The sequence below is a fragment of the Oryx dammah genome, unplaced genomic scaffold (genome assembly GCF_014754425.2).
Source record: "Oryx dammah isolate SB20612 unplaced genomic scaffold, SCBI_Odam_1.1 HiC_scaffold_2, whole genome shotgun sequence".
Lineage (NCBI taxonomy): Eukaryota > Metazoa > Chordata > Mammalia > Artiodactyla > Bovidae > Oryx > Oryx dammah.
Genome location: NW_024070186.1, coordinates 66880236 through 66905120, shown reverse-complemented (window position 1 = coordinate 66905120; position 24885 = coordinate 66880236). Strand labels below are relative to the sequence as shown.

Genomic DNA, 24885 nt, shown 5'->3' with positions numbered 1-24885 from the left:
GTATACTTAATGTCAGTGTAGGAATACGTATCTGAGTAGAATTGAACTTCAAGGAGATCCATAATCTGCCAAGTCATCCTCCATTCAGAGACTTCTGTGGGGACTTAAAGTTTAAAGCAGTTCTAAAAGTTTATTTTTGCATGTGTAGTGTGGTTTTAACTAGATTGTTCTTTGACCCTTTACAATGTAAAATCTGTGGTCCTTAAAATAGGCTCTGAATAAATGAATGAATATTCAAGGATATTTGAGAGTTTGAAGAGAGAAGTGATTTTGAAAGAATAGATATTTTACATTGACTTAGAATGAAAGAAGTTTCTTAGTATGTGGCTCACGACAGTCATAGCTTGAGCATTTGGTGTGTCCTGAATTTCTGTCTAGGAACATTGGATTTAAAAAGTGAGGAAAAGAAAAAAAAAAAGAGTCAATTTATATATCGTTAGGAAATGTATAAAAGGCCATTGACCTTAGACTTTTTACAAAAATTTATTTCATTGATGTATAGTTGATTTACGGGGTTGTGTTAATTTCTGTTGTATAGCAAAATAGACTTTGTTTTTGTCTGTTTACTGCTTACCCTGCATGGTAGGAAAAAGCAAACTGATGGGGTCAGAATGAATGTTCAGTGGTTCTTGGCTGACATTCGCCTTATGCTGCTGATCCTATTCTGCTCTCCAGTACTGCTTTTCTGCTCTTTGAACGAAATAGCCCGTTTTATTTTGTTTCTTCCAATCACTGACACAGAAGTCAAGCAGAATTGACTAAAACTCCAGGTGGGATTTGGTGACTTCTTTCAAATTAGTAAAATTAGTCTTTTACTAGTGACACTGTTAGACGGAATCATACTGTTAACATCTTTATTACTATACTAGAGAAGACGCATATTAATAGAATTTACAGAGACATTAAATTGTCCAGGGTAGCAGACATCAGGGAGAACTGAGAGCTTATGCTGCCTATAAGGAACTTTCTGGAATAGGAGATTACAATTTACATGTTTGTAATTTATTTTTGATGTTTCTAAAATATTTTTGATGTTTTATCTAGAAAAAATGATTTAAAACTACACAGATATTCAGTAATCTATATGACGTTCAAAAATAAAGATAATATTTAAAGATACTGTCTCATTGTGAAGAAGGCTTAATTGAAGCCTTATTAAACTTACCCATCATGTGCTATCACTGAAAGTTGTGATTCCCAGACATTAAGTGTTGCTGTGCTACGTGGTAGTCTCGTTGCTTCTCAGCTACTGGTTGGAAGCCAGGGAACAGGAATAAAAATGTTAGATTTACATTTCTTTAAAATACAGACATTTGATTAATCCAGTACTGAATACAGATGATTGATTGTGATGCTTATTAAAAATGGATATTATTTTGCAGCAGCCAAACTCTTGACCCACTTCTGCTTTCCTGTTGGATAACTTTTTTCTTTTATTTATATCTAATATTTATCCAAAAATGATACCCCATTTTCAGAATACCAATGAACAGTACTGCTACTAATTACTTTTTATATCTCAGTTGCTATTAAATGCTTGTTATGCATTCTCTCTTTTAGTTCTCATGGCAGCACTTCTGTATAGTTTTACAGATGAGAAAACAGATTTAGAGAAATAAAATAACCAGCCTGATGTATCATCTCAGTAAGGTGTGGAGTCACAGTATTGTTGCAGTTCTAGTTCTGTGTGTAGTTTCTTCTGCCTTAAATGCTTGAATTTGGTGAAGAATGGGCAAAACTGAAATTGAAGGCAATGTGAATATTTATTGAACGAATGCACTAATACAATTGAATAATGGTAAGGAACTAGCACCACCACCCCCCTTTAAACAGTTGTGTATTGTAAAGAAATGGCTTGGCATAGGGTTATTAGATGCATGTCAGAAGGAGTAGGGAATTTGGTGTGGCTAGAAGAGAACAAGGACATAAAATATTCAAATTATTTTGAGAGGGGAAAGCAAGAAATAAAAATGATATGTATGAGACAGTGATATGGTTTCATAGTGGCACAAATAAACCTAGAAGATTTGAAAATGCACAGACAATTTCATTATAGTAAACACGTAAGGCACATCTGTATTCTTTTGGATTTTATTTCCTCCAGTGTTAGAATGCCAGTAGAGCGAGTTAATCTACCTTCCTTGTCTATCTTTCCAGGATTTTGGGGTTAGAAACTGTTGATGAAAGGAGTCCCTGCCTGTTCTAAGCCTTCCAGTTTCTTTGATTAGTCTGTCCAGTTTTTTTCTGTAGCACAAGGAAGGGAAAAAAATAGCAAATCTTAGACCTTTCTCAGTGATTCACTCGCAGCTGTTGATAATTCTTTTTATGTAGTTCTCCTTTGTATTACCAGTTCCTCTAATCTGGTCTGCAGTGATCAACAGGATCAATCAAACTATAGACCCTAAAAGGGCAAAACTAGGGCCTTTTAAGAACAGCCTTTATATTTTAAAATTTGCATCTTTATTTGTAACAGAGTGGTATTGTATTGAAATAGTTTTCAATGGCTTACTACAGTGTTATAGTTCACTAGTGTGTTTGGGTGATACAGTATTTCAGAGCAAAGTGTGGTTGTTTAATAAGTGGTCATAGTTCTTATTTTTACCCTTGAAACAAAAATTATACTTCCAGGATTCTTAATTTCACATATGGTTTGCATTGGACTAACATTTGTCTTCGTTCTTCATGAAGTTGATTTTGTGAACGAGTAAATAACATGTCAGTGATGTTATTGTCATAGTTTTTTGGGACCTGTGCAGGTGAAGTCTTTAATCACTAGCACTCCTTTGTGAGAAGGGTATGTTTGATCATATTTGTTATGCTTTGTTCTAGGGCATTTTTCAAGCTATGTATTGTCTATTGAAAGGAGATAGGCATATCAAACAAGTCTCCACAATGGTGGTAGGACTTAGGTGGGTGATCTGAAGTTTAGTTGGAGGATATACCTCGTCCAAAGTCATGAGGATGTGGGAGGTTTGGGGAACTGAAAACACGTTTGTGAAATAACACCCTAGAGATAGAAAGTAATGGTGTCTGCTGATTGGATGAGCTATAGGAGATGAGGGAGGAGAAGGAGCCGTATTTCCTGCTTGAGTGACTGGAGGATAGAGCCAAACTAGAGAACATGAGAAGAGGAACAGGTTTGGGCTGGGAGATGAATGAAGTTTATATAGTGGCTCAGACTGCAAGGAGTCCACCTGTTGTAATGCAGGAAACCCAGGTTAGATCCCTGGGTCAGGAAGGCCCCCCGGAGAAGGGAATGGCTATCCACTGCAGTATTCTTACCTGGAGAATTCCATGGACGGAGGAGCCTGGCGGGCTACAGTCCATTGGGTTACATAGAGTTGGACACGACTGAACAGCTAACACTTTCACTTCTTTTTCGTAGTTAAGTTTGCAATGCTTTGGGGACATCTAAGAGAGAATGATGTCCAGTTGGCTTTAAGTAACTGAAAGTACTATTTTAAACAAATTAAAAAAAAAAATAGGAAAGAAGTTGCTTTCTTTTTTTTATCCCATTGTCCCCAGTGAAAGGAATTCCATCAGACTCACTGCCTCAGTGAAAAATGGCTACTGCTTCAGGAGGCATCCTGTTAAATAATACAGCAGAAGGACATGCTGCATCTGTTGTTTGTTTTCAGGAAAGCGGTGCTTCCCTAGCCTCCTCCCTTGCCTTGATGGCTGCCCTCCCCAACCCCTGTTTTTTTTACATGGCGTTTGAAGAACTGGTTGGTTGTACAAAATACTCTGGGTCAGAAGTATTTGGAAAATTGGGTAGGTGTGGCTGGCAAAAAAAGTTGTATTTATTCGTGAGTGTACTTATACTGTCCCCTGGTGGGGGTACCCAAGATCAATATTGTATTGATCCCATCCTACCTACAGCAGTAAGAGTATGGATATAGATTTCTTCCCCTTAAGGAAAGTGATACTCTCATTACAAACTCTTTGTTATGCTGGAATAAGAAAACTCTTTGGAAGCAAAGGCTTTGAAAAAGGACTTGAGAGACCTAGAGAGGAAGTTGATAAGAGACCCGGCACCTGATGTACCTTATTCTTCCTCTTATTGGTGGTGTTCTTGGTCTGATAATTCCTTTGAGCCCCAGTTAGCTTGTTTCTTAAACAGAGATAGTAATACCTACTGTACAAGCTTCTTTTGAGATTTAAATGATACTGAGTATGCAAACAATGCAGAATTTAATATTTATTTTGTTACTTCTAGTAAGAAATACTGAACCTCTGGACCTCAAGTTTGTGAACTATATAACTACATTGCTTTGCTTTAACCTTCATATCATCAAAACAAGCATTCTGTGCTATTAATAAGATATTAATTTAAAATTTTAAATTAAAAAAGAAATTGGGAGGCTGCATCTCGTGGGCAGCATATGGAATCTTAGTTCCCTGTCTGGGCCCATGGCAGTAAAAGTGCCCTGTCCTAACCACTGGACTGCCAGGGAATTCCCTATAAGATTTTTTTTTTTTAGCTTGTTAGTTAGTTTTTATATCGTGTTGCCTTTATTTCTTAGAACTCAGAAGGTATTTCCTTCTTTCCTTTGAGAGTCTGTATTTCAGTGAGCCTAGTTTATTTATTTATTTTTTTAAAGACTCCAGACAGTTTCACAGTTCAACCCAGTCATTGCTTGTATAGAAGGTGAATTAGTCCCATAGAAGTTTAAGTTACAGGCCCAAGACCATTGACATCCTAGAGGCAGAGTAGGGATAAGGACCCAAGTGTGTTGTGACGAAAAGGTTCACCAAACCTTTCTCTTTCTGTGGATAAATGACCTTGGTTTAATTTTCAGCTGTGTTTCATGGGGCACATAAAGGCAGAATGCCAGCGGTATTACCAGTGTGGGGTCTGGCAAAATGGTCCCTGATTTGTGAGTTTCATCTGGAGTGGGAGTGACTACCTGGTAGGAGGAAGTGGTACATTCTTCTGAGTGTGCCCCTGGATGGGTTGGGTCCCGTGGAAGCTCATGGCTTGGGTCCCATGAGACCCTTAGAAGAGGATGTTGGTTCCAGCTTAAGGTTTCCAAGCCAGGGTGGCCTCCACAGCCTCCTGTGAGTCTTGTACCCTTGCACCTGAGCAGTCATGTGGTGGTGGTTAGGAGGAAGTGCAAAGACAGCGGCTCCTGGAGTGCGCGTTCTGCTGACACATCTGGCCTGCTGCTACCCTGCTGGGCTTTCTGGCCCTGCAGCCTTTGAGTGAACAGGTTACAGCTGTGGTCTGCTTAGGTCTATGATTTCCTCTAGTCTGAATCATCAGGGTAGTTCTTTTCATCTGATTGGTTAGCCTTGACTTGAGATCAAAAGGCCATAGAACAATCACACACAAAAGATTTTCATCCTCTTTGGTTTTCCTCAAAATATTCTTTAAACAATTTCTGGCTTATTTCCCGTCTTCTGAGGAAGAGGTGAGATTTTGTTGCCATAGTCTGACCTCCACAAATCTTGCCACCACTACCACCCCCATCCTTGAGATCTAGAATTATGTTTTAGAAATGACAGTAGGTACAAGTTATAGAGATAACTCTGATTTTTTCCAGGATTTTATAGCTGAGTTTCTTGTTGCACTAATAAAGAATATGGAACACAGTGGGAGGAAGGCTAACAAGACCAGAGACCCTTAGTCATTTGAGTACATGTTGGTCTATATCCATAGTTGTGTTTAGTTCTTTTTAACTAAAATATTTTAAGGTGATGATGGGTAGTTAAGTGTGTGCCGTGCTGGGCACACTATAAGCATTTGGTGGATATTAAAAAATTGAGTCTATTATCTATACTGTAGTAGGATTTAAGTGATCAGGCATTCCATTTCAGTGGCCTTTTTCCGTTTTTTAGTATCCAGTGTCTTGAGAAAGTTTGAAGTTCCTTGATATTAACTTTGTAAGAATGCTTGTATGAAAAATAATTTGAATGAACAGACCCTGGGCAACAATTAAGAAGTTTCTCTTTTGCATTTGATGACTTCTGTGACGGCTTTCATAATATTATATATAATGCTAAATATTTACACAAACCTGTCATTTGTGACACCTAGTATCTATCCTAGGAATTAGAGCTTCATAATACATAGTAAATGTAGGTAAGAACAGATATTTCAGACAGAGGAAAAATTAGACTAATTGAAACATGAAGTTCATTTATAGTTTGTGGATATGAGGTTCTCTTTCTAACACTAAGCTGACAACATCAAGATACGACACATCTTCGTACATGATTTTCCGAATACAGAACAAACATAGAGTAGCTTCCTGAGTATCTCACTGGCTCTCAGTTGAAATACAAACCAGTTCTGACCGTCCTACTTCTGCTGCATTGTGGGCGTCAGCACCTCCCTTACCTGTGAAAAGTCCTGATTTTTCTTACCCTACTTGCATTCTTTTTTTTCAAATTAAAAAAAAAAAATTTTGTTGTTTGCTTGCTTTTTAATTTATTTTATTTGCTTTTTGTTTGCCGCACCATGGCGTGCAAGATCTTAGTTTCCCAACTGAGGATTGAACATGTGCCCCCCTGAAGTGGGAGGGCAGATTTCTAACCCCTGGACCACCAAGGAATTCCCTTTTTCATTTTTTGTAGCATTTATCACCTTTTACATAACACTTGATTTTAAATTCTGCTGGAATTTGAACTTTGTGAGGGCAGGGATTTTTATTTACTGATGTACATTAGCGAGTTTTGTTCCACTGTTGGTCAAAGGCTAACTTTTAACATAAACAATATGTAGTAGAGAGATTAATAATACTTGTCTTCCCCTTCTTTCTCCCGCCGTCCCCGCTTCATTTTTTCACAGTTCTATTGTGTGTTGCAGGATACATCTCATCTTAACAACCAGTTTGAAGCAAGCAAACAAACAAACAAAAAACCAGAAAGCAAACTGCCATTTAACTTGGGTTCAGGGATGAACATGGACTTTAAATCGCATTGCATCCTGGTCTCCTGAAGGAGCATCAGGCTTTCATTTTAATTTGCATTTTCTTGGTTGATTAATGTTTCACTGATGGAGAGAGTCCATTTATTGCATTCAGATCCTTTGCTGTTGATGGAGTTTTTAGTTGCTTTGATATTAGAGAAGTGGGAGAAGATAAGAAAATTTATATTTGTTTTAAATATTATTCTGTTTGTGGATAGTTTTATGAACTTGTTTTTCAAAAGATAATTGCAGTTTACTTCCCCCCCCGATTTATATGTGAATTATGATTTAAGATTGTTAGAAAATGTAAAAACATCCTTTGCAGTAACTGTTTAATTCACATTATAGAAGTGATTTTGGTGTTCAGTTGTCACTAACCATGTCAGAAAACTAAAATACAGTATCATTTTCTCTTAATTAAAAATATGCAAAATAACTCTCATTTCTCCTCACCCACTACTTGGTGAACATGAGCTAGTATTGGCGAAACTTATGGTCAAGATGTTTTCTTGCTCCATTGGCTCTGGCCAAGAGACTTCATTTCTAGGACCACTTTGCTATTTCTATGCCTTCATTGTTCCTTCTTGTTTGACTTTTTTTTTTTTTTTAATACTTCCCATGCTATTTTTGTAATCTCATGGTAAGTCATAATAGTCAATAACAGTTTTTTTTTTTTTAACTTAGAACCTAAGTTTTTAATCTTTCAATACTAGACTATTCTTGCTCAGCATTCAAATGATCTTTTGATGAATTTGTGGGGGAGAAAGTGGTCTCCCCGTCCTGTTCCTCCGCCATCTTAGGACCGCCCCCCTAGACTGTTCTTAACTTTAAATACTATTTTTTTGAACTCTATAAGCAGTTACAAGTAGCTGATATTTATTAGTATTATTTCTTTGTGAAATCATAAACATCTTTAAGGGTTTAATAGGATTGATTGTTTTTAAATCATAGTGTTGTTTTTTCCCTTATAGTAACCCAAGTTCTGTGTTCATACTTGGTGTAAAGCTATCCGTCTCTGCAGAGTGTAGCCTTGTAGAGTAACCCCATTCTGCAGATGAGGACACTGAAGATTTGCTCACAATTGTTTGGGTATGATGTGAAAGACTTGTGTTTTTAAGGAGCAAGGGTAGATATCTTGTGTTCTTTCCTTTCTGCCTCCACTGCCTTTTAGGTCTGAAGATGTCAGAGAAATACTGGAGTTTCAGTACTCTTCCTTTCTAATTGAACTTCATTACTATGTATAGTTCATATAAGATACGTTTGACTGCCTTGGAAAATTTCCTTCCTGTAGAATGGTTACATAATTTTAGTGGAGAATACTTGAATAATTTATTTTTGCTTGATCTGTTACTTTTTTTATTACAAAGTGTTTTAAAAATTTTGTTTAACCTACAAGTGTTATGTTCTGTCCTCAATTGGGAGAAGTTTGGCTGGTCTTGGGCATTACTTCAGGGCCCAAAAGTGTTGCCTGTAGCCTTTTTTTTTGAGTAAAGTTTTAGTGTAAACAGAAATACAGTCATTCATTTCTGTATTGTCTGTAGCAGCTTTGCACTGTAATAGCAGAGTTGAGTGGTTGTGATAGAGACTATGTCGCCTGCAAAACCAAAAATACTTACTTTCTGGCCATAGTGTCAGCCTCTGTACCACTGCATGACAGCAATTGAAAAGTCAGATGGAGCCTCTGTATTCATATAGTCTCCACTGGTGCTGAATTGTAATTTGGATGGTGGGGAGGGAGAGGAGTACTGTTTTGTATTGAACTAAATATACTGAATTACAAAAGTTAGGTGGTCTTTCTTTTCATGATCCTTCCATTGAGAGTGAGTGTGGAAGAGTATGTCTTTGTGTCCCTCTTCCTATGTCTGTGTGTCCAGAGTGGAGTAGGCAGATAACACAGTGTGTTTGCTGGTTTAAATGTTTTAAGTTTGGTGAAGTTGAAAGCAGTTTGGCAAACCAACATCAGATGAGAATTAGGCATTTTTTGGAATTATGAATATGTAGTTTATAATATTCAAGAGTTGGACACGACTTAGCAACTGACTAAACCACCACCAATTTATAATATACTCAGAATGAGTTATGTTAAAAAGACAGGACAACCTTGAATTCTTAAAGAGGTGTATTTGTGACTGCCATTCTAATAGAAACGTGGCAGTTGAATGAGCAATTTGTTTTAGCTTACTGAAAACAAAACATTTGTTGGTCCTGTCTAGATTATACCAATTTAAAAAATTGGTATAAAAAGTCAAGCAATGAGTTCTTAAGCTTTTCCATATGTGAGGAAATAAATACTCTTAAGACACAAGAGTGACTCTACTGAATCTTTGTGACAGAAATGTAATATTTTAAATTTCTGAACCTAACATCTAATTAAATGTAAATATATTTTTTCTTTTTGTGTCTAGTGTACTTCAGAATGACAATTTTCACTTTAGTAATTAATCTGCTTGCATGTTCTTAATTTTTAAAAAAGTTAAGCATTTTCCTTTCTATTACAAACTGAAAGTTAAAGACTTAGTCTTGGAGTGTGGTTGAGAGGCTCTGCTTCACTGTGTATCCTTTATCACTGTGTGTGGTCGCGTTGGTCAAGGTAAATGTCACATTCATGTGAACGTTTATCCACGATTACTCTCTCTTGTGTGTGCATATATATAAAGCTCTTGTATCAGCTCACAAAAGACAAAGCTGGGCTCTACAGCCTATAGCACACAGCACAGCAGAGTATGAATGGACAGTTGGTGTCCTGCACAGAAGTTCACAGCCAAGGGGACAAGCGGGTGCTGACATTCAGGCCACGCTCAGCCAAGCCATTTTCCTGGTATCAGGACTGTCTTCTTCTCAGAGGAAAGGCCTCCTTTTTACTTACATGTATTCTTTTAAATGATTTGAATTCTGTGCCAGGCACTCTTTAGCAGTTTGTAAATATTAAGGTACTCAACTCTCATTACAGTTTATATTACAGGTGATGAGGAAACTGAGGCACTGAGAGGTTAAGTACCTGTCTTGGGTCATCTGGCTGTAGTTTCAGAGCTGTGTGGTTCCATAGTTTAGGCTCTTAACCGTTGGTACTGTAATATGGCTTCTCTTTTTATCTAATTTGTTGTGCTGGAGTCTAATTCGTGCAAAGATGCCATAGAGGTTATTGGTGGTCCTGATAGGATACTTGAAGGCTGAGTTGGAAAGAATTCGGCAGGACACACTTAAAACACCTTATCATATTCCACGGTAGTAATTTCCATGTCGAGTGATAATCCAGATTTTGTTTAAAAGGTATGAATGTACCTCCTTAAAACAGTAACTCCTGTTTTGTGATCTGTGTCTTTTTTCTCTCTGAGATGTCCTCATTATTATGGTCCTTGCTTTTCTAATTCATTTTTGGGGAGAAGAATTGAGTTTGTCATTCATCTTTTGTTTATTTTGTTAATCTTAAAATCAAATTAATAAAACTTTTACTCATTATGGTATGTTTCCCACTCTTGTTCTTAGAATGAGAGAAGGACTCATTTTGCAGTGCTAATATTATTGAAAGATGTGATTCCTCTGTGCCTGCCCCCTCTCCCTCCCTGCATAGAGGAATAATTTGGCTAGTAAAGTTCCCTATCCTGCCCTTTCCTGCCACCTAGTCCAGTGGTCCTCAGTGCCCATTGGAATCACCTGTAGGACCTTTTAAATTCAACAGATGTGCAGATTCTATCCTAGACCAATTAAATCCAAATGAAAGACCCTCTGTGTCACAAGTTAGAATCTGGAAAGGTATTTCTGTGGACAGAGTTAATCCAAGACCCAGCATTCCTGGCAAAGCTGTTTCATTTTTGCTGGGAATGAATTGTTCAGCAGAATGATTTTTGTGTTGTCTAGCTTAATTACCTATTCAGATTCTTTGGCATCTTGAATCAAATATTCACCCCGTGGGAAGAGCAAGAAATCTAATAAGATCTAGGAATTATGTCAGTTTTTTACTTCTAACTCATTCTGTGTCACATACCTACTTGTGTGGTCTTAGGCAAATAGGGAAAGTTTAATTTTTTTCTTCAGTCTTATTATTTCTTAGATCCTTATGCTATTTTATTGTCTCCATTTACCTTTTTCTTGTTTCTTCCCCTTAAACAATTTTTTAAAAAATGGTTTAGCTGCTATCAGCTCTTTTAAAGAAAACAATGTCAAATCTGTCATATTTCTAAGGCATCTTAAGTTACAGTTGCACCATTAATTTAGTGACCTTTTTTTTTAAAGGAAAAGAATTTAGTTACAGATACATAATGTTGATGTACTCAGTTTTTAAAAAAGTAATGGACAATAATACATTTTTGTATCACCTCTCTAGCATCAGAGCTTAAATTTGGTTCTGAGCCTTTCTCATATTCAGATTCTCTACATTGAAAGTTAGTGGACTGAAAGCTTTTGATGAGTGGATGTTAGTGCCTAAAAATAAACTTTACTTTTAATAACACTTGGAACTGCCCAAACCAAACTTTAATTTAAAAATCTCTGGGGCTTAGTATGAATCTGTTGTTTTTATTGTCTTTAAATGGATTGCTTACTTCCTGACAGGCAAATTTTGGGGCCCTTGAGTTTTTTTGTTTTACGCCTAATGGTGGGTTTTTTAAAAATATAAGTTTAATATAAAATTGAACCACATGTGATAACTGCCAGTGAAACTAACCTAACTGAAGTAATAGTTGAATGGCTAGACACCAGTGCATGTTTATATTTTTCTTTGTTTGTGGTCCTGCATATTTCTTATTTTTAGAAAATTTGGGATCATAATAAAATTCATTTCCCTTAAATCGCTTAAATAACAAAGCGAAGTGGAAATCAGAGGCAGTGATGGGTACATTGCGTTTGGCCTAACTGCTCTGCCTTTGGGCCTGATCTCAGGGTCAGTTTTCTTAAGATAATCCTCTATCACAGCTCCTTCCCCCTTTTCACTAACTTCCTCTTTTGGCTGCCCAGCTTATATCTGTGTGTCATTCCCTGAGAAATGAGAATAGGGTGAGGAGACTGAGGGACATAATGCTTTAGAGCTTTGATGAATGTATAGTGTGTTAGTTGAGATTGCCATGTTGAAGAAAGCAGCTAACAAAGTCATTTTGTGTGAAGTGGATCAGTGTAATTGAGAGGATTAAGTTGAAACTCTTTGATTTACAAATATATTCCTTTCTTAAATTTCTAGTTGGAGGTAATCACCATTATTTATTGTGCTTTCAGTCTTGTGCTAAGCAGTTTAATTTGAACTTTATCTGTGACTTTTCTGTTGTCCAGAAGTTCTTTTAACAAAAATCTTTCTAAGAAGATTGATTATGGTAGGATTGATATATTTTTCTCTTAATTCTTGAGATAATTTCCCTGCAGTCCTCCAAATTTAAAAAATTCACTTGTAACTTTTATTTCTTAAAGATACCAGTGACTCATTCTTGCCTTTGTTACTAGTTACTGGTTTCTAGATTAGATTATGTCACTGCTATGAATTATAAGCAAAAAAAAAAAATTTTTTTAAACTTTTCTTAGGGAGAAGGTTCATAATCCATTAGCTTTTAAAAGAGATTTATAAATCAAAGAAATTTGCCTCTGGAGAGATTGCAGGGTAGTATGTTTGAAGATCAGTCAAAATATACTGTTATGCTGTTTTTTATAGAATTTTTCATCTTAAAAAAATCCTGATTATGTATAGTGATGTCTGCTGTATTAGTAGTGTCTGTTTCTGTACTGAAAGCTTATTCTAAGATTAATACTTCATTTATTTTAGGTAAAATGTTCTGAAATTTAGATTCTAAAAGCACAGCTTTTTGTTTATAGACAAAATTAAAGCCTGCAAACATTTATTTCATCACAAGAAGTGAAGCACATGGGTTTAGTTTATGTAGTACACTAAGTAGTTGATAATTTTACAGATTTTATGATGTGGCTTATCATAGTTTTTTTTATTTTAATGGCAAAAGATCAACCTTTATTGGCTTTCTTGGAAGTGATACTAAAATTATTGGTATAGCCAGGCTCTCCTAAGTATTAAAAACAAAGCAAAACTCACTGTTGAATTCTTCCTTGCCATTGTGATTTGTGTTGTAATTCAGTTCGACTGTGTTTTATTTTCAAATATGTATGTACCTATTCCTGCATGTATAGATACTATATAACTTTACCATCATGTGTATCCCACAAACTGAATGTTCAAGGCATTGCTCTTAGTTCTGTGGTGGGGTAGCAACATGGGCAGAGCAGGCCCTGGCCTGGGGAAGCCTGATAGGGGAGGCATGGGGAAAGCATGAGGCAATTCAGAGCTGCGGTAAGGGAGACACACATTTCTCTCAAGTAGTGAGTGAGTAATCAAGGGAGGAAGCTGATTTGGGCTGAAACTTGAAAGAAGAGATGGGCTAGGTTTGTGGGCAAAACCACAGTAGAGGGACATTTCTGACAAAGTACTGGGCAGTGTTGAGGCAGCCAAAGAGTACCGAGAGCAGCGAGGGTGGGCTGCTGCAGTGAGAGCAGAGGAGGCTGAGCACGTGAGATTATAAAGGCAGGCGTTCAGGATACATAATGGTTTTGGTTTTTTTGGCCAATTGACTTGCTTTAGTACAGGTGGTTTTAATATATATTTATCCTATTGGATTATCTTAAGTCACCTTTGTTGTTGTTGTTGAGTTCCTCAGTCGTGTCCAACTCTTTTCAACCCATGGACTGCAGCACATGAGGCTTCCCTATCCGTCACTGTCTCCTGGAGTTTGCTCAAACTCATGTCTATTGAGTCGATGATGCCATCCAACCATCTCATCCTCTGTCACCCCCTTCTCCTCCTGCCTTCAATCTTTCCCAGCATCGGGTTCTTTTCCAGTGAGTTGGCTCTTCACATCAGATGGCCAAAGTATTGGAGCTTCAGCTTCAAGCATCAGTCCTTCCAATGAATATTCAGTGTTGATTTCCCTCAGGATTGACTGGGTTTATCTCCAAGGGACTCCGAAGAGTCTTGGTCAACACCACAGTTTGAAAGCATCAATGAAGAGATGCTTGCTGCTCAGAGGGAAAGCTATGACAAACCTAGACAGTTTATTAAAAAGCAGAGGCATCACTTTGCCAACAAAGGTCCATATAGCCAAACTATGTAGTCATGTACAGATGTGAGAGTTGGACCATAAAGAAGACTGAACACTGGAGAATTGATGCTTTCAAAATGAATCAACCAGGAAAATATTAATGCAGAAACCAAAATATAGCTCTATGTATAATCTCTTAAAGTTTCTGGGAATTCCCTGGTGGTTCAGTGGTTAGGACTCTGTGGCTTCCACTGCAAGGGGCATAGGTTGGACTCCTGGTTGAGGAACTAAGATACCTGTTTTAATACACCATTTTCCATAGATTTATTTACCCTTCAACTCCTAGAATCAGATATTTAACCCCTTCAATATTATATCACTCTTGTGGGCTTTTCCCGTGAGTAGCTGTCACCTGATAAAAGCTAAATGAATTAACGAATGAAAAGAAGGGAAGAGAAAATATACTTAGAGAAAACTGAGATTAGAGACCTCTGTGAGAGTGATGAGAGGACTCGCCACAAAAAATTAAAGAGGAGAGACCAGGGAGGGGGAAGTAAAGACTAGCAGCAGGAATAATCTGATTCAGTGTTTCCCAAAGGTACATGTTTGTAAGTTTGTCTGTGCTGGGTGTGTACACATCCTCATAGTGAAAGCTCTCCATGGAAGTACAGTGCTCAGTTACTCCATATATGCTCATTTTAGATTTTAAAAATTAAATGTTTTTAATATTTGATACTGCGGTTCACTTGGCTGTGGTATCAGAGAGTCATGTATAACATATGGTCCATAATGGTGTTCAAAGGGTTGGGAGTTCTGCAGAGCAGCAGTGGCACGCCCATTCACTCATTCCATTTCTGAAAATTGCCATGTATTTGGGCTTATTACTCTAAGTTTACTTGTGTTTGATTATATAGGTTTGTGGATTATATTATTCAGTTTTAACCAAACCCCATAAAATAAGACTAATAATGTGAAGATTGCTACAAAGAAACAGAATATCTGAAACATGAACAAGAATAGGAAACAAGAAAATGGTAGGGCAGGTACTTAAACAGTTAGAATAAGCTTTCCACCTTCCTTGATCTAATCATTTTAGAAGGTGGATGAAAAAATTAGAGATTCTCAAGAAACACATTTGACATATTGTACTGATTTCAATGTTAGTACTGATGAACCTTACTGTTAAGGATCTAGAATGTTGTATGAAGTTCAGTAGCATATATTAGTTATTTATAAATAACTAGAATAAATGTATGCCAGTCTACATAGCTTAGGGCTCAAAAATCCATGAAAACTTGTATAGTAAAATAATTGATGTCCATAATAAATGACACTAAGGTTGACAGAACCTAGCAGTAATCTAGTTTTTGTTTGGATTCAATCATGATATCTATAGAACATTTTCCCAATAGGTGTTAGTAAAGATGTATTGAGTAGCTCAGTGTTTTGTGCCAGAAAGCCTTGGGGCTCACTTACCTGTCTTGAAGCGCAAGAAGCTGGTGAAATATCATATGTTGATATAACCATCTATAATTTCACATGTAAATGTGTGGTGTGTATAATATTATTTTAATTTCTAGATCTTCTTATAGCTCAGCTACTTGAAAGTTGTGTAATAGCACTGAAGTTATTTAGTGTGGCCTTGGTAATCAGCAGAGTGAGAGTTTCAGTCAATTGAAGATAAAATCAGAGAGGAGCACATTTCAAGGGATTGCATTTTTTCTGCATGTATTTGGTGTATTTGCCAGGTTATCTTTTTAGTGTTACTGACTTCACACTTTTTGGTGTATGAAGAAAATCTCTTGCATGCCTTCATGTGGCATCAGCTTGTACTCTTACAGAAAGGTGCGCTCTGCTTGGGCATGGTGGGAGCTGCACTGGTCGGTGTCCCACCCGAAAGCCGCCACTCTGAAAGGGTGTGTGCAAAACCACTGTGTATTTGCAGAAAATGGTCTTGAAAAGTAATTTGCTGTGCCCCAGCAATTGAGAAGACTGGGTAAACTCTGTAGAATAGAAAGTCTGAAGAGAGTTCCAGTTTAGTACATTTTGATAGAAATTGCTTCGAAACCAGTCATGTTTTCTCTCAGTCATTAAACAGAATATGTAACATATAAGCTTATACTGTTTTTCATGGCTCATGATGGTAGATTATGAACCTGCCCTACTGGGCCCAGTAGTGGTAATGTTTTCGTGAGTTGAGTTGAATGGCGGTGAGAGCCTCCTTTATGCACATTCATCTCTTGAGCCTCATTTTGTTCATTGTGTCAACTTTTTAGAAATGTTGTAATGATTCAGTGCCTGCTGTGTACTACATGCTCAAAAGTTGCTGCTGTTTATGACAACAGTTGCTTAGGGAGAGGCAGATACTCTCTGGTGGGGGCCTTAAAGACATAGAGCTAGTAGTTCCTTCCTGTAAAATTTGGAATGAGAAATCTTTTCAGCAGAATGTGTTTTAGGACGCACTGAATATTTTACTTTCCTTTTTCCTCAGCATCAGCAACAGCAACTTGTGATTGGCGGTACCAGATACTCAGTTGTACATCCCCACATCAATGCACTGCCAATGGTAAGAATTTCTCCTTTTTCTTTTATCAGAGATTGTCTTAATTGCTCTTTTTATTATTCTCTTATTTTTAAGAACCTGTTAAAAATTTTAAAGTTTTCCACAATTTGACAAAATTCATATGTTCCCAAACTGAAGAGCTGTTTTTAAAAATAGGTAATTTAAAATACTTAGAAAATAATGTTTGATTATTTATTTTTTAAGGCAGAACACTTGATTTGAAGATTTCCATTGTCTTTGCTGTGGTTATCAGAATGAAGAGTACTAAACTCAAGTTACAGTGGCAGTAATAGCTCTTGTGTTTTTGTCCATCATCTTACTGAAATAGTCTTATCACATTTCTCGTAATATTTATAGTTAATGGGCAGTTAAATGGCTAAAATTCTACCTGTCTTTAGTAAGCGGATAATTATTAGGAGAACCATTCTTACTTAACAAGATTGTTTAGAATCTTTTCTCCGTGGAATGAAAATCTGTCCACTGTGTGATACAGCAAAAGATCACTAGACTGTGGGAATCGGGATTTGCTCTCTGTTGCATATGTCTTGTGTGACTTTTGGCAGAAGCACTCTTAAAAAATTAGGTGATAGTACTGGACTAAATTTCTAATATTCATTCTAGCTAGGCTAAGTGGTCTCATCACTGTTACCTAGAAATCAGAGTGATTTTTACCTTACAAAAAGTAATTCCTAACATAAGTGGTATGGCTCTGTATTTGGGGGGTCAGGAAATAGATGAATTATGAATTTTTATTTATTTTTTAAAGAATTAATGTCTTACAACAATGTTTTCTATAGTGCATTATCAAAACTTTGAATTATTTTTACTTAATCAAATTTTCATATTTAAGTTTTATGAAACTTGGTGGGAAATTATAGATGCATCTGTCTGAAATAAAAAGTACTAAAAATTAACTAGAACCAGAATGAGCGAGAGAGATAACAAAAGTTATTTGTGAAAATATTTCTAGGAAATGATTCATTTTCCAGATGGACTTGTCAGTGTGTTAGATTTCCTCTGCCTAAATTATCTTCTGTATTCTTACTGCTGATGAGAAAATACCTCTCCCTGTCTCCAATCTCCCATCTCCCATTCTCCTTCCCCTCAGTAGGTAATGGGGAATGTTGGGGAAAAAAAGGATTTTTATTCTGTTTCTACCTAGCATGAAGGATGACATGGTCCTTCATTCATATATGAAATATTTAAGGGTTCTTTATGGTACTTGGGTGATTCATAAACCATCGTTAAATCTGCTGTTTCCTCTGGAGCACTACAGTTTCTCACATAAGCAGCTCATCAAGCATTTTGAGTAACCAACTGTTTAGTTTGCAGTTCACTTTTGAAACCTGTGCGTTTTTCTTGGTTGTTGGAGTCTTAGCTACTTGTGGCAAGTCTCCCCTAAGAAATAAGGTGCACAGACCTGTTGGATGTCTGAGAGCCAATTGTGATGCTACTGGTTCTCTCTTCTAAGTGCCTACCTTCAAGTGACTTTGTAATGTACCTCTCACATAGCCTATGTGTTGTTTTGTTTGGGAAACAGCTTGTAGACTGTATTTTAAATTCAGTTATCTCAAGCACATTTGCCAATTTTTTGAAAAATGCTTAAAGTCATTTTTATGTATGGCTTATGCTTTACCTCTTTTTATCCTTCTAATACGTTTGTCTTGATTGCATCCTTATACCTTTCTTTCCCTTGATTTTTCTTAAAAAAACAAATCAGTAGTTAGATTTAAAAGATTAATCTAATTCAGGTTTTTCTGCATATTTGGAAATGGAGGTGGGGTGATAGAAGCCGTACATAGTGAAGCATAAGCTGTAAGAAGGAGAAGGCAATGGCACCCCACTCCAGTACTCTTGCCTGGAAAATCCCATGGACAGAGGAGCCTGGAAGGCTGCAGTCCATGGGGTCGCTGAGGGTTGGACACGACTGAGCGACTTCACTTTCACTTTCATGCATTGGAGAAAATGGCAACCCACTCCAGTGTTCTTGCCTGGAGAATCCCAGGGACGGGGGAACCTAGTGGACTGCCGTCTCTGGGGTTGCACAGAGTCGGACACGACTGAAGTGACCTAGCAGCAGCAGCAGCAGCAGCAACCAAGTGTAATATATGATTTTGTTGCCAGTCTGTAAAAGTTCAAATTAAAAGGATATATGGTGATATTAAGAAATTACTGTCATAACCTTACACTACCCCAAAACCAAATAAACCAACCCCCTAACCCTCACAACAGCCAAAAACTGTCACAGGAAAGAAAGTAACAAGTACAGCAAGAATGCGAGATCAAACCAGTCAATCCTAAAGGAAATCAGTCCTGAATATTCATTAGAACGACTGATGCTGAAGCTCTTAATATTTTGGCCACCTGATGTGAAGAGCTGACTCATTAGAAAAGACCCTGATGCTGGGAGGGACTGGGGGCAGGAGGAGAAGGGGACGACAGAGGATGAGATGGATGGCTGGATGGCATCACTGACTTGAGGGACATGAGTTGGAGCAAGTTCTGGGAGCTAGTGATGGACGGAATCCTGGCGTGCTGCAGTCCATGGAGTCGTAAAATGTTGGACATGACTGAGCAATTGAACTGAGGGTGACAGAACATATTGTAGGGGGTACTAAGGAATTTAAGGAGAGGCATATAATATTGATTTGTTCTCTGTTTGTGACCATTGATGGTCATTACCTAGATCATCTATTATCTGTAATATTTCTATAAAAAGAAACTTCCCTCATTAGGTATTTGGTACTCTGTGGCACAGTTTGCACAGAAACGGCATACCAAATTCTTGATTGTTCCCTTTATTTACCAGTTTTCTATATTTGGCTCTATTCCTGTTTTGTACATAAGTTTATCTGCCAGTATTTAAAGTGCTAAGTTATTTCCTAGAATGCTGGGAAAAGTAGACCAGAAAGAACTTTTTAAAAAGTTGTCTCTCTGAGCTTGTGAATTTAAATAATTTGATTTTTTACTGCATTGCAGTTTTTATCCTCTAGGATACTCAGATTGTCTTAGCCTAGGGAGCCTTTTTAAGTTGACTTCTGAGCGTTTTTGATGGGACTCTGGTCTCTGATAGCTTCCCTGCTCTGTTACATGACAGGGTGTTCCTGAGCTCATCTTCTCCGTGTCCTTCCTCAGTCCTCAACTCAGCTGTGTCTCCAGAAAGTCCAGCTCCTTTTAGTGAGAAGCAGTGTGTAGAGCCACAGTTTTGTGCTGAGGGCATTTGTTGTATTCTGGATATCTATCTGGTGTGTCTGTGATACAGCTGATAAAAATTTTGGATTTTAATTTTTCAAGCTTAAATTCTTTGATTTCAATATTTCCATCCTTTCTCATGCTGAATAATGTCTTTTTCTAATGGTATTTACATAAACTTGTTTCTTTTGTATATTTATATTACATATTAGTATAATGCTATATATGTATTTAACATGGGTAAAACATTAAACTATAAAATAAAGTGTGTAAGATATAAATATGTAAATATAAAAAATACTGTACATAGTGTAATTTTTATATTTATAAATATATGTTTATATATTTAAACCATTACCACCAATATGATTACCGAAAACTGCAATTTTAATTTTTTTTTCTTTTGCCCATGTCCCCCTGGGGTTTACATTCAAAGTAAATCCACCTATATGATTTTTCTACCAACTTGGTCAGAATCAGGTCCGTTTGTTTCATTTTATTTTTAATTCTTAGGGTTTGAAAATACTGATTTAATCTTGTTTATAATTTCATGTAAAACACTGATATTACTTCAAAATGAAGTATGTACTTAGTTTCTTCTCCTTATAGGTAACCAATAGCTTAGGTTGCTATTTTTAAAAATATAAATAAACATGTGTGAGTCTGTGTATGTGAGAGTGTATGTGGGTCTCTAGACACACACTCACATATATATATGTACATGTTTTGTTTTGCATGTACAAGTAGGAGACGAGCTCAGTAACACCCTGTCATGTTACAAAGCAAGGAAGCTATCAGAGAGCAGAGTCCTATCAAAAACGCTCAGAAGTCAACTTAAATGTTTTGTATAGAAGTCCACAGAACATTTTGCAGACCACCTTATAGTAGTGTATAGAATTAGTTCTCTGTTTTTATAATAGCTGAGTAGAAGTTCATTACCTAGATGTAGCTTAGCTGTCTCATGAATGAGAGTTTTAGGTATGAGCATAAATGTTCATGTAATTTTGAGGCAGCTTGCCAAATTCTCTTCCTTAGGCTTTATGCCATTCTCTGTTTTTTCCAGTAATGTGTGAGGGTGCCTGTTTTCCCACTTGTAAACAGTATATAGTCAGAACCTTTTGGATATATACATATTTTATCTCATAGTTGGAAAATGATGTCTCAATTTAGTTCTCATTTGCATCTCACATGCTTTAGAGCAGTTTGTATGTTTTTTCCTTTGAACTCTTCCAAAGATAAATTCTCATTTTCAATAAAAGACTATCCATTTTGTCGACCAGTCCCTTTGGGCCTTCTCTTTTCTCCTTTTTTCTAATTCTCCAGTCATCCCATAGCTTCTAAAACTTAATTTGGTTTAACAAGATTTTCCTACTAAGAATAGAACCTTACTGACCAGTTGTCAGGTTTGATTTCTGTAGAATCAGACCCTTGATTATAACCATTTTATTTGAAAGCTGAACCCAGAAAGTTCCTGTGAGGAAATAAGAAAAGGAAGATAAGGAGACCAGTACACGATACAGGTTGATGTTTTAGGCAATTGGGACCATTTCTTTTTGGGACCTTTGGAAGCCAGTGTAGAACATGCCCCTTAGTTCCTCCACTCGATAGTCAGGAAAGGGGCAATTTGTCCAAGAACTCCATTCCTTATTGGTGGAGTTATGCTTTGGAGAGGTCAAGACATCAGCTGCTTAGTACTCTCCCCTGACCTCACCGTGGCCAGATGACCTTCAGGTGTTTGCAGTAAGAAGGTGCCTACTTCCTCAGGAAAACAGCGATCAGGGCTTGTGGCCTGGGCACTGGCAGTGCCCATTGACTGTTGTGTCAGTGGATATTCTAGTCTACCTGCAGCTACATTTCTCAGTGTAAATTAATCTCATTCATAAATTGCCCTACTGTATTTTGTTAACGTCTCTTCTCCTAGAACTTGATTATTTTAAGAGAATTGATAAAAATAAATTATGACTTGCTCAACTGAGGATAAGACCCCAGAGTTGTAACCCTTTTGAGAGGTAACTCCCCAAGAGCAGTGTGGTGTGTATTGAGGAGCTAACGATCTGTTCCTTTTTATTCTCCACTTTTCCAGAATGTCATCTATGAAATAATTTGTTCTGTTCACTGTAGAAAAGTTCATTATTATTTTCATCTACTATCATGATTTTGAAGTGGTATTACTAAATCTGAAGAATGAATGGTACTGCCATATAGACAGGATTGTGTGAAGTATTCATTTTATTTTGGTGGAGAATTTATGTCCCTGAAGAACTAATTTTCAAATCAATACTAAGAGAGTTACAGTGAAAAACTCTCCTAGTTTTGTGGATTTTTTTTTTCCTCACCCTTTGAATGGATGGAACTGAAAATAATAGCTACAGTGTGAATTTCTTTCAGAAATGTCTGTGCTTTTGTATATGTCTGAGCAGGGATCCCTTTGAAAAATGTATGGTTTATTTTCTGTAAAAGCAGAATAAATGATAAATTCAGAAAAGCAGAACACATGCACATTGGAGTTGTGTTTTTTTAAATAAGATTCTTTTTGATGATGGACCATTTTAAAACTATTGAATTTGTTATACTGTTGTTACACTATTCTGATTTATATTTTGGGTTTTTGACCACAAGATATGTGGGGTCTTATCTCCCTGACCAGGGATGCACCCCCTGCATTGGAAGGCAAAATCTTAACCACTGGACCACCAGGAAGTCCCTGGAGTTGGGTTTAACTGAATGTCTTCATCTTTACCATTAGATGTTTGTTATGTGACGTGAGGCTGATATGACTGACCAGAATGAAACCTGAGTGATTGTGGTATCATTCAGAAGGCAAAGAAAGTGTAGATTTTTACATGGATTTAATCCTTATATTAAATGTAATAGTTGACTTGTTATGGTGGAATAGTTAAACTTGTTATGGTGAATAGCGGTATGGTGTAATAATTAACTTGTTATGGTGAGTAGCAATTTGAAAATTGATCTTCGTATGTCATATAATCTTGGCCTCTGTTCTACAATTTCTTAGTATGAGGCACCATGCAACCAAAAATAAAATATGGCTCTTTATGTCTCAGGGAGCCCCATATAAAGTTTTCCCACCTTCTCACACTGTACTATGTTAAATTCAGTCCTAATAGGATCTGACACATTTAGGCTTGGGCTGTGCTGTGCTTTGCTTACTCAGTTTTGTCTGACTTTTTGTGACCCTTTGGACAGTAGCCCACTAGGCTCCTCTGTCTATGGTCTCTCCGGGCAAGAATATGGGAGTGGATTGCCAATTTCTTCTCCCAGAGATCTTCCCTATCCAGAGAGCAAACCTGCATCTCCTGATTAGAATTAGGCTCCTGGTCTAATACTAGCAATATAGCCAAATTTGAAACTACAAACCATATTTTATAGATGTATTGAAGCCATTTGGAATCTTCTTTTCCTTGCTTTCTTTCATCAATCCATCCACCTTTCCAGGAGATAATACTGCTTTTTAAAAAACATTTGCGTTTTAGTTTTTTGTTCCAAAGAAAAACTAACATACTGAAGTTTGAGAGGTAAAAGACAGAAACTGCCGAATTTAACAGATACTGTTTGTTTTCTTCTTCACGTTCTGTCCTTTTCTGCAAGCTAGTTAATTTCAGTCATATCTTTTGATTTTTCTCCCGATTCTTGTAAACGGAATTTCTTTACAATGTCTATTTTTTCTCCTATGCTATGATTACTATTTCCTCCTGTCAGGAGGATCTGTTTTTTTAAAAAGATGCTAGTGTTCTTATTTTTCTACCTACTTTCTCTATATAAAAGACCATCTCACTTGACATTCATTTCCAGTTAAATTTTAGTGGAATCATGTGAGTTCATTGTAACCTGATATTTTTAAAAAATGACTTAATGTAGGGGTTTATGAGTTTACAACAAATCACAGAGATATATTTTAAATATGTAAGAGACACCAAGACATTTTGATTAGCTTACAGTTTTTTGACACACAAGAAAATGTAAATTAAAATCAGACCAACAATGGAACGATGAGTGAGTGTTCTGAAAGAGAGTAGATATTTAAATATCTGTGTAACTGTGAGTCTGTTACCATCTCTGTTTTATAGGTGAGAAAACCATTTTTCCTGTTCATAATGACTTAGATAATAAATTTAAAGTCTGAAGTCTGAACCAAGTCTTTTCCCACAGTTTTTTCCTCTCTTTAGAGAACATGTCTGTATTTCTGTTCTGAGGTGGAAGTGATAAGGGACTGTGGCATGATGGAATTGGAGTGGAACTCTGGGTTCTCACAGAGATTGTGTGTTGCCTTTTATATTCCATGAGGGACAGTTAAGGAATGAAATTGTTGTAGAGGCCTTTTAAAAAAATTATATTTGCATTCGCAAATTTTCTTAAGCTTTTTGTTATTTTCTTGCTTCACTTGTGGCTCAGCTGGTAAAGAATCCGCCTGCAATGCTGGAGACCTGGGTTCAATCCTTGGGTTAGGAAGATCCCCTGAAGAAGGGAAAGGCTACCCACTCCAGTATTCTGGTCTGGAGAATTCCGAGGACTGCAGTCCATGGTGTCACAAAGAGTCAGACAGGACTGAGCGACTTTTGCTTGTTTCTGGCACACAGGGCAAATTGTAGTTTTCATTGGAAGGGGGGATTTGATATTTTGCCTGGAATTTCAGAAGCTAAGTATCACAGTGAAACATCTGAATTGAATATTGTGTACTTTTTAAACACATTTTATGTTTCCTTCACCAATCTTTTAATTCATTTGATGGAGGAATGTTTTTGTTTCATAAAGTTTTAATGTATTCCTTGTACAGTTTCTCCCCTCAGTTGCAAGTAGGTTAGAATCAGCAGTGGTTTTTCATAGAAATGAACAGTTAATTCATTTATCTTGAAATGATCCATAAGTCATTTGTCTCCTTTTTTCCTCCTTTTATTGAAGTTTCTACCTGTAGTAGGGATGGAAATTTATTTCAAAACCAGGCTTTCTCTGATTTGTCCTTCTGCCTGTAACAGAACAGGTCCCGTAACCATCCGTGGGATACTCTGTGTGTGTGTGTGTGTCTGTGTGTGTGTGTGTGTGAGACAGATGACCCATCGCGACACCTTGGCCTTGTCTGCTGTCATCTCACCTCTCCCTGCCAGTGGGATACTGTGTGTGTGTGTGTGTGTGTGTGTGTGTGTGTTACTCTGTGTGTGTGTGTGTTACTCTGT

The 24885-nt window shown here is 37.0% G+C and overlaps 1 protein-coding gene across 3 annotated transcripts in view; it reads left to right on the top strand.

Moving 5' to 3' along the window:
- TBL1XR1 (TBL1X receptor 1) overlaps positions 1-24885 on the top strand; it is a 174926-nt gene that overhangs the window by 73917 nt on the left and 76124 nt on the right. For all 3 annotated transcript variants that reach the window (XM_040229965.1, XM_040229974.1, XM_040229984.1), the window contains exon 2: positions 16430-16504. The gene's annotated coding sequence lies outside the window, so the exon portion shown is untranslated. The remainder of the gene's footprint in view (positions 1-16429; positions 16505-24885) is intronic.